At 43.0% G+C, this 6000-nt stretch overlaps 15 non-coding genes across 15 annotated transcripts in view; 8 read left to right on the top strand and 7 right to left on the bottom strand.

The window, feature by feature from the left end:
• trnaw-cca (transfer RNA tryptophan (anticodon CCA)) overlaps nt 1-49 on the top strand; it is a 72-nt gene extending 23 nt beyond the window's left edge. Inside the window, exon 1 of the tRNA in view lies at nt 1-49. This exon is cut by the window's left edge and continues 23 nt beyond it. This is a non-coding gene — a tRNA (tRNA-Trp).
• Nucleotides 50-475: 426 nt separating this feature from the next.
• trnak-uuu (transfer RNA lysine (anticodon UUU)) lies at nt 476-548 on the bottom strand. The gene has a single exon. It is a non-coding gene; the product is annotated as a tRNA-Lys (tRNA).
• A 262-nt stretch (nt 549-810) lies between these two features.
• trnaw-cca (transfer RNA tryptophan (anticodon CCA)) lies at nt 811-882 on the top strand. The gene has a single exon. It is a non-coding gene; the product is annotated as a tRNA-Trp (tRNA).
• Nucleotides 883-1308: 426 nt separating this feature from the next.
• Nucleotides 1309-1381, bottom strand: trnak-uuu (transfer RNA lysine (anticodon UUU)). The gene has a single exon. It is a non-coding gene; the product is annotated as a tRNA-Lys (tRNA).
• A 262-nt stretch (nt 1382-1643) lies between these two features.
• trnaw-cca (transfer RNA tryptophan (anticodon CCA)) lies at nt 1644-1715 on the top strand. Its single transcript has one exon. It is a non-coding gene; the product is annotated as a tRNA-Trp (tRNA).
• A 440-nt stretch (nt 1716-2155) lies between these two features.
• Nucleotides 2156-2228, bottom strand: trnak-uuu (transfer RNA lysine (anticodon UUU)). Its single transcript has one exon. It is a non-coding gene; the product is annotated as a tRNA-Lys (tRNA).
• Nucleotides 2229-2489: 261 nt separating this feature from the next.
• Nucleotides 2490-2562, top strand: trnaw-cca (transfer RNA tryptophan (anticodon CCA)). The gene has a single exon. It is a non-coding gene; the product is annotated as a tRNA-Trp (tRNA).
• Nucleotides 2563-2735: 173 nt separating this feature from the next.
• Nucleotides 2736-2808, bottom strand: trnak-uuu (transfer RNA lysine (anticodon UUU)). The gene has a single exon. It is a non-coding gene; the product is annotated as a tRNA-Lys (tRNA).
• A 179-nt stretch (nt 2809-2987) lies between these two features.
• On the bottom strand, nt 2988-3060 carry trnak-uuu (transfer RNA lysine (anticodon UUU)). The gene has a single exon. It is a non-coding gene; the product is annotated as a tRNA-Lys (tRNA).
• A 263-nt stretch (nt 3061-3323) lies between these two features.
• On the top strand, nt 3324-3395 carry trnaw-cca (transfer RNA tryptophan (anticodon CCA)). Its single transcript has one exon. It is a non-coding gene; the product is annotated as a tRNA-Trp (tRNA).
• A 761-nt stretch (nt 3396-4156) lies between these two features.
• Nucleotides 4157-4228, top strand: trnaw-cca (transfer RNA tryptophan (anticodon CCA)). The gene has a single exon. It is a non-coding gene; the product is annotated as a tRNA-Trp (tRNA).
• Nucleotides 4229-4668: 440 nt separating this feature from the next.
• Nucleotides 4669-4741, bottom strand: trnak-uuu (transfer RNA lysine (anticodon UUU)). The gene has a single exon. It is a non-coding gene; the product is annotated as a tRNA-Lys (tRNA).
• A 262-nt stretch (nt 4742-5003) lies between these two features.
• trnaw-cca (transfer RNA tryptophan (anticodon CCA)) lies at nt 5004-5075 on the top strand. The gene has a single exon. It is a non-coding gene; the product is annotated as a tRNA-Trp (tRNA).
• A 440-nt stretch (nt 5076-5515) lies between these two features.
• trnak-uuu (transfer RNA lysine (anticodon UUU)) lies at nt 5516-5588 on the bottom strand. The gene has a single exon. It is a non-coding gene; the product is annotated as a tRNA-Lys (tRNA).
• Nucleotides 5589-5850: 262 nt separating this feature from the next.
• Nucleotides 5851-5922, top strand: trnaw-cca (transfer RNA tryptophan (anticodon CCA)). Its single transcript has one exon. It is a non-coding gene; the product is annotated as a tRNA-Trp (tRNA).
• The last annotated feature ends 78 nt before the right edge of the window (nt 5923-6000 follow it).

Raw genomic sequence — 6000 nt, 5'->3', positions numbered from 1 at the left:
TGTCTGACTCCAGATCAGAAGGTTGCGTGTTCAAATCATGTCGGGGTCAAATATTGCTTTTAATCTAGTCATTGAGTGGGACCAGTTAGTCCACAACTTTAAAAGCACCTCAGTTACACAGAGTTCTTTGAGTCACTTGCAGGGCAATTTTAACCTTTATAGGTCATGCTCACTTGAGGCTATTTAAAGGTTTAATTGGTAACAAAGAAGCACAGGCTTTGGCTGCCCGAACAGGGACTTGAACCCTGGACCCTCAGATTAAAAGTCTGATGCTCTACCGACTGAGCCATCCGGACCTTTATAGATTCTTTCTTACAGCGAATTCACATTGTTCAACTGATGCATGGTGGTCAATTAGAAAAGGGAGGAATATTTTCTAGGCTTGGCCCCTGACTGTCTTCTGAACAGCCGGAAAGCATCTGGAAAGCAAGAGACTCCTGCATTCTTAAACTCATACTTGTAAGAAATTGGCAAACGCCCGAACAGGGACTTGAACCCTGGACCCTCAGATTAAAAGTCTGATGCTCTACCGACTGAGCCATCCGGGCCCTGAGTGAAAATTCTATCGTGCCAGATAAGGTGACTCACACTCAAATACTACATCTCAGCAAATCGAGAATTAGGATACTTATCCCATTACTTAATCCATCTTTGACCTCATACCTAAAGTTCCATATTAAATGCCTTGTTTTCAACTTCCTGAGATATCCAGTTTTTTCTCCAGTTAGAGCTCTTTAAGCCTAACTACTGAGTTTCTCTTGAATAATAATGATGTCCAAAAATAGGCAACATGAACACTACAGCGTCGATGACCTCGTGGCGCAAAGGTAGCGCGTCTGACTCCAGATCAGAAGGTTGCGTGTTCAAATCACGTCGGGGTCAAATATTGCTTTTAATCTAGTCATTGAGTGGGACCAGTTAGTCCACAACTTTAAAAGTACCTCAGTTACACAGAGTTCTTTGAGTCACTTGCAGGCCAATTTTAACCTTTATAGGTCATGCTCACTTGAGGCTATTTAAAGGTTTAATTGGTAACAAAGAAGCACAGGCTTTGGCCCCCCGAACAGGGACTTGAACCCTGGACCCCCAGATTAAAAGTCTGATGCTCTACCGACTGAGCCATCCGGGCCTTCACAGATTCTTTCTTACAGCGAATTCACATTGTTCAACTGATGCATGGTGGTCAAGCAGAAAAGGGAGGAATATTTTCTAGGCTTGGCCCCTGACTGTCTTCTGAACAGCCGGAAAGCATCTGGAAAGCAAGAGACTCCTGCATTCTTAAACTCATACTTGTAAGAAATTGGCAAACGCCCGAACAGGGACTTGAACCCTGGACCCTCAGATTAAAAGTCTGATGCTCTACCGACTGAGCTATCCGGGCCCTGACCGAAAATTCTATCGTGCCAGATAAGGTGACTCACACTCAAATACTACATCTCAGCAAATCGAGAATTAGGATACCTATCCCATTACTTAATCCATCTTTGACCTCATACCTAAAGTTCCATATTAAATGCCTTGTTTTCAACTTCCTGAGATATCCAGTTTTTTCTCCAGTTAGAGCTCTTTAGGCCTAACTACTGAGTTTCTCTTGAATAATAATGATGTCCAAAAATAGGAAAAATGAACACTACAGCGTCGCTGACCTCGTGGCGCAACGGTAGCGCGTCTGACTCCAGATCAGAAGGTTGCGTGTTCAAATCACGTCGGGGTCAAATATTGCTTTTAATCTAGTCATTGAGTGGGACCAGTTAGTAACTTTAAAAGTCTGTGTAACTTTAAAAGTACCTCAGTTACACAGAGTTCTTTGAGTCACTTGCAGGGCAATTTTAACCTTTATAGGTCATGCTCACTTGAGGCTATTTAAAGGTTTAATTGGTAACAAAGAAGCAAAGGCTATGGCCACCCGAATAGGGACTTGAACCCTGGACACTCAGATTAAAAGTCTGATGCTCTACCGACTGAGCCATCCAGGCCTTTATAGATTCTTTCTTACAGCGAATTCACATTGTTCAACTGATGCATGGTGGTCAAGCAGAAAAGGGAGGAATATTTTCTAGGCTTGGCCTTTGACTGTCTTCTGAACAGCCGGAAAGCATCTGGAAAGCAAGAGACTCCTGCATTCTTAATCTCATACTTGTAAGAAATTGGCAAACGCCCGAACAGGGACTTGAACCCTGGACCCTCAGATTAAAAGTCTGATGCTCTACCGACTGAGCTATCCGGGCCCTGACTGAAAATTCTATCGTGCCAGATAAGGTGACTCACACTCAAATACTACATCTCAGCAAATCGAGAATTAGGATACCTATCCCATTACTTAATCCATCTTTGACCTCATACCTAAAGTTCCATATTAAATGCCTTGTTTTCAACTTCCTGAGATATCCAGTTTTTTCTCCAGTTAGAGCTCTTTAGGCCTAACTACTGAGTTTCTCTTGAATAATAATGATGTCCAAAAATAGGAAACATGAACACTACAGCGTCGATGACCTCGTGGCGCAACGGTAGCGTGTCTGACTCCAGATCAGAAGGTTGCGTGTTCAAATCACGTCGGGTCAAATATTGCTTTTAATCTAGTCATTGAGTGGGACCAGTTAATCCACAACTTTAAAAGTACCTCAGTTACACAGAGTTTTGTGAGTCACTTGCAGGGCAATTTTAACCTTTATAGGTCATGCTCACTTGAGGCTATTTAAAGGTTTAATTGGTAACAAAGAAGCACAGGCTTTGGCCGCCCGAACAGGGACTTGAACCCTGGACCCTCAGATTAAAAGTCTGATGCTCTACCGACTGAGCCATCCGGGCCTTTACAGCTTGTTTCTTACAGCGAATTCACATTGTTCAACTGATGCATGGTGGTCAAGCAGAAAAGGGAGGGATATTTTCTAGGCTTGGCCCCTGACTGTCTTCTGAACAGCCGGAAAGCATCTGGAAAGCAAGAGACTCCTGCATTCTTAAACTCATACTTGTAAGAAACTGGCAAACGCCCGAACAGGGACTTGAACCCTGGACCCTCAGATCAAAAGTCTGATGCTCTACCGACTGAGCTATCCGGGCCCTGACTGAAAATTCTATCGTGCCAGATAAGGTGACTCACACTCAAATACTACATCTCAGCAAATCGAGAATTAGGATACTTATCCGATTACTTAATCCATCTTTGACCTCATACCTAAAGTTCCATATTAAATGCCTTGTTTTCAACTTCCTGAGATATCCAGTTTTTTTCTCCAGTTAGAGCTCTTTAGGCCTAACTACTGAGTTTCTCTTGAACAAAAATGATGTCCAAAAATAGGCAACATGAACATTACAGCATCGATGACCTCGTGGCGCAACGGTAGCGCGTCTGACTCCAGATCAGAAGGTTGCGTGTTCAAATCACGTCGGGGTCAAATATTGCTTTTAATCTAGTCATTGAGTGGGACCAGTTAGTCCACAACTTTAAAAGTACCTCAGTTACACAGAGTTCTTTGAGTCACTTGCAGGGCAATTTTAACCTTTATAGGTCATGCTCACTTGAGGCTATTTAAAGGTTTAATTGGTAAAAAAGAAGCAAAGGCTTTGGCCGGCCGAATAGGGACTTGAACCCTGGACCCTCAGATTAAAAGTCTGATGCTCTCCCGACAGAGCCATCCGGGCCTTTACAGATTCTTTCTTACAGCGAATTCACATTGTTCAACTGATGCATGGTGGTCAAGCAGAAAAGGGAGGAATATTTTCTAGGCTTGGCCCCTGACTGTCTTCTGAACAGCCGGAAAGCATCTGGAAAGCAAGAGACTCCTGTATTCTTAAACTCATACTTGTAAGAAACTGGCAAACGCCCGAACAGGGACTTGAACCCTGGACCCTCAGATTAAAAGTCTGATGCTCTACCGACTGAGCTATCCGGGGCCTGAATGAAAATTCTATCGTGCCAGATAAGGTGACTCACACTCAAATACTACATCTCAGCAAATCGAGAATTAGGATACCTATCCCATTACTTAATCCATCTTTGACCTCATACCTAAAGTTCCATATTAAATGCCTTGTTTTCAACTTCCTGAGATATCCAGTTTTTTCTCCAGTTAGAGCTCTTTAGGCCTAACTACTGAGTTTCTCTTGAATAATAATGATGTCCAAAAATAGGCAACATGAACACTACAGCGTCGATGACCTCGTGGCGCAACGGTAGCGTGTCTGACTCCAGATCAGAAGGTTGCGTGTTCAAATCACGTCGGGGTCAAATATTGCTTTTAATCTAGTCATTGAGTGGGACCAGTTAGTAACTTTAAAAGTCTGTGCAACTTTAAAAGTACCTCAGTTACACAGAGTTCTTTGAGTCACTTGCAGGGCAATTTTAACCTTTATAGGTCATGCTCACTTGAGGCTATTTAAAGGTTTAATTGGTAACAAAGAAGCAAAGGCTTTGGCCGGCCGAATAGGGATTTGAACCCTGGACCCTCAGATTAAAAGTCTGATGCTCTCCCGACCGAGCCATCCGGGCCTTTACAGATTTTTTCTTACAGCGAATTCACATTGTTCAACTGATGCATGGTGGTCAAGCAGAAAAGGGAGGAATATTTTCTAGGCTTGGCCCCTGACTGTCTTCTGAAGAGCCGGAAAGCATCTGGAAAGCAAGAGACTCCTGCATTCTTAAACTCATACTTGTAAGAAATTGGCAAACGCCCGAACAGGGACTTGAACCCTGGACCCTCAGATTAAAAGTCTGATGCTCTACCGACTGAGCTATCCGGGCCCTGACTAAAAATTCTATCGTGCCAGATAAGGTGACTCACACTCAAATACTACATCTCAGCAAATCGAGAATTAGGATACCTATCCCATTACTTAATCCATCTTTGACCTCATACCTAAAGTTCCATATTAAATGCCTTGTTTTCAACTTCCTGAGATATCCAGTTTTTTCTCCAGTTAGAGCTCTTTAGGCCTAACTACTGAGTTTCTCTTGAATAATAATGATGTCCAAAAATAGGAAACATGAACACTACAGCGTAGCTGACCTCGTGGCGCACCGGTAGCGCGTCTGACTCCAGATCAGAAGGTTGCGTGTTCAAATCACGTCGGGGTCAAATATTGCTTTTAATCTAGTCATTGAGTGGGACCAGTTAGTAACTTTAAAAGTCTGTGCAACTTTAAAAGTACCTCAGTTACACAGAGTTCTTTGAGTCACTTGCAGGGCAATTTTAACCTTTATAGGTCATGCTCACTTGAGGCTATTTAAAGGTTTAATTGGTAACAAAGAAGCAAAGGCTTTGGCCGGCCGAATAGGGATTTGAACCCTGGACCCTCAGATTAAAAGTCTGATGCTCTCCCGACCGAGCCATCCGGGCCTTTACAGATTTTTTCTTACAGCGAATTCACATTGTTCAACTGATGCATGGTGGTCAAGCAGAAAAGGGAGGAATATTTTCTAGGCTTGGCCCCTGACTGTCTTCTGAAGAGCCGGAAAGCATCTGGAAAGCAAGAGACTCCTGCATTCTTAAACTCATACTTGTAAGAAATTGGCAAACGCCCGAACAGGGACTTGAACCCTGGACCCTCAGATTAAAAGTCTGATGCTCTACCGACTGAGCTATCCGGGCCCTGACTAAAAATTCTATCGTGCCAGATAAGGTGACTCACACTCAAATACTACATCTCAGCAAATCGAGAATTAGGATACCTATCCCATTACTTAATCCATCTTTGACCTCATACCTAAAGTTCCATATTAAATGCCTTGTTTTCAACTTCCTGAGATATCCAGTTTTTTCTCCAGTTAGAGCTCTTTAGGCCTAACTACTGAGTTTCTCTTGAATAATAATGATGTCCAAAAATAGGAAACATGAACACTACAGCGTCGCTGACCTCGTGGCGCACCGGTAGCGCGTCTGACTCCAGATCAGAAGGTTGCGTGTTCAAATCACGTCGGGGTCAAATATTGCTTTTAATCTAGTCATTGAGTGGGACCAGTTAATCCACAACTTTAAAAGTACCTCAGTTACACAGAGTTTT

The sequence above is a fragment of the Astyanax mexicanus genome, chromosome 12 (genome assembly GCF_023375975.1).
Source record: "Astyanax mexicanus isolate ESR-SI-001 chromosome 12, AstMex3_surface, whole genome shotgun sequence".
In the NCBI taxonomy this organism is placed as follows: Eukaryota; Metazoa; Chordata; class Actinopteri; order Characiformes; family Acestrorhamphidae; genus Astyanax; species Astyanax mexicanus.
This window is presented reverse-complemented; position numbering and strand designations above follow the sequence as displayed.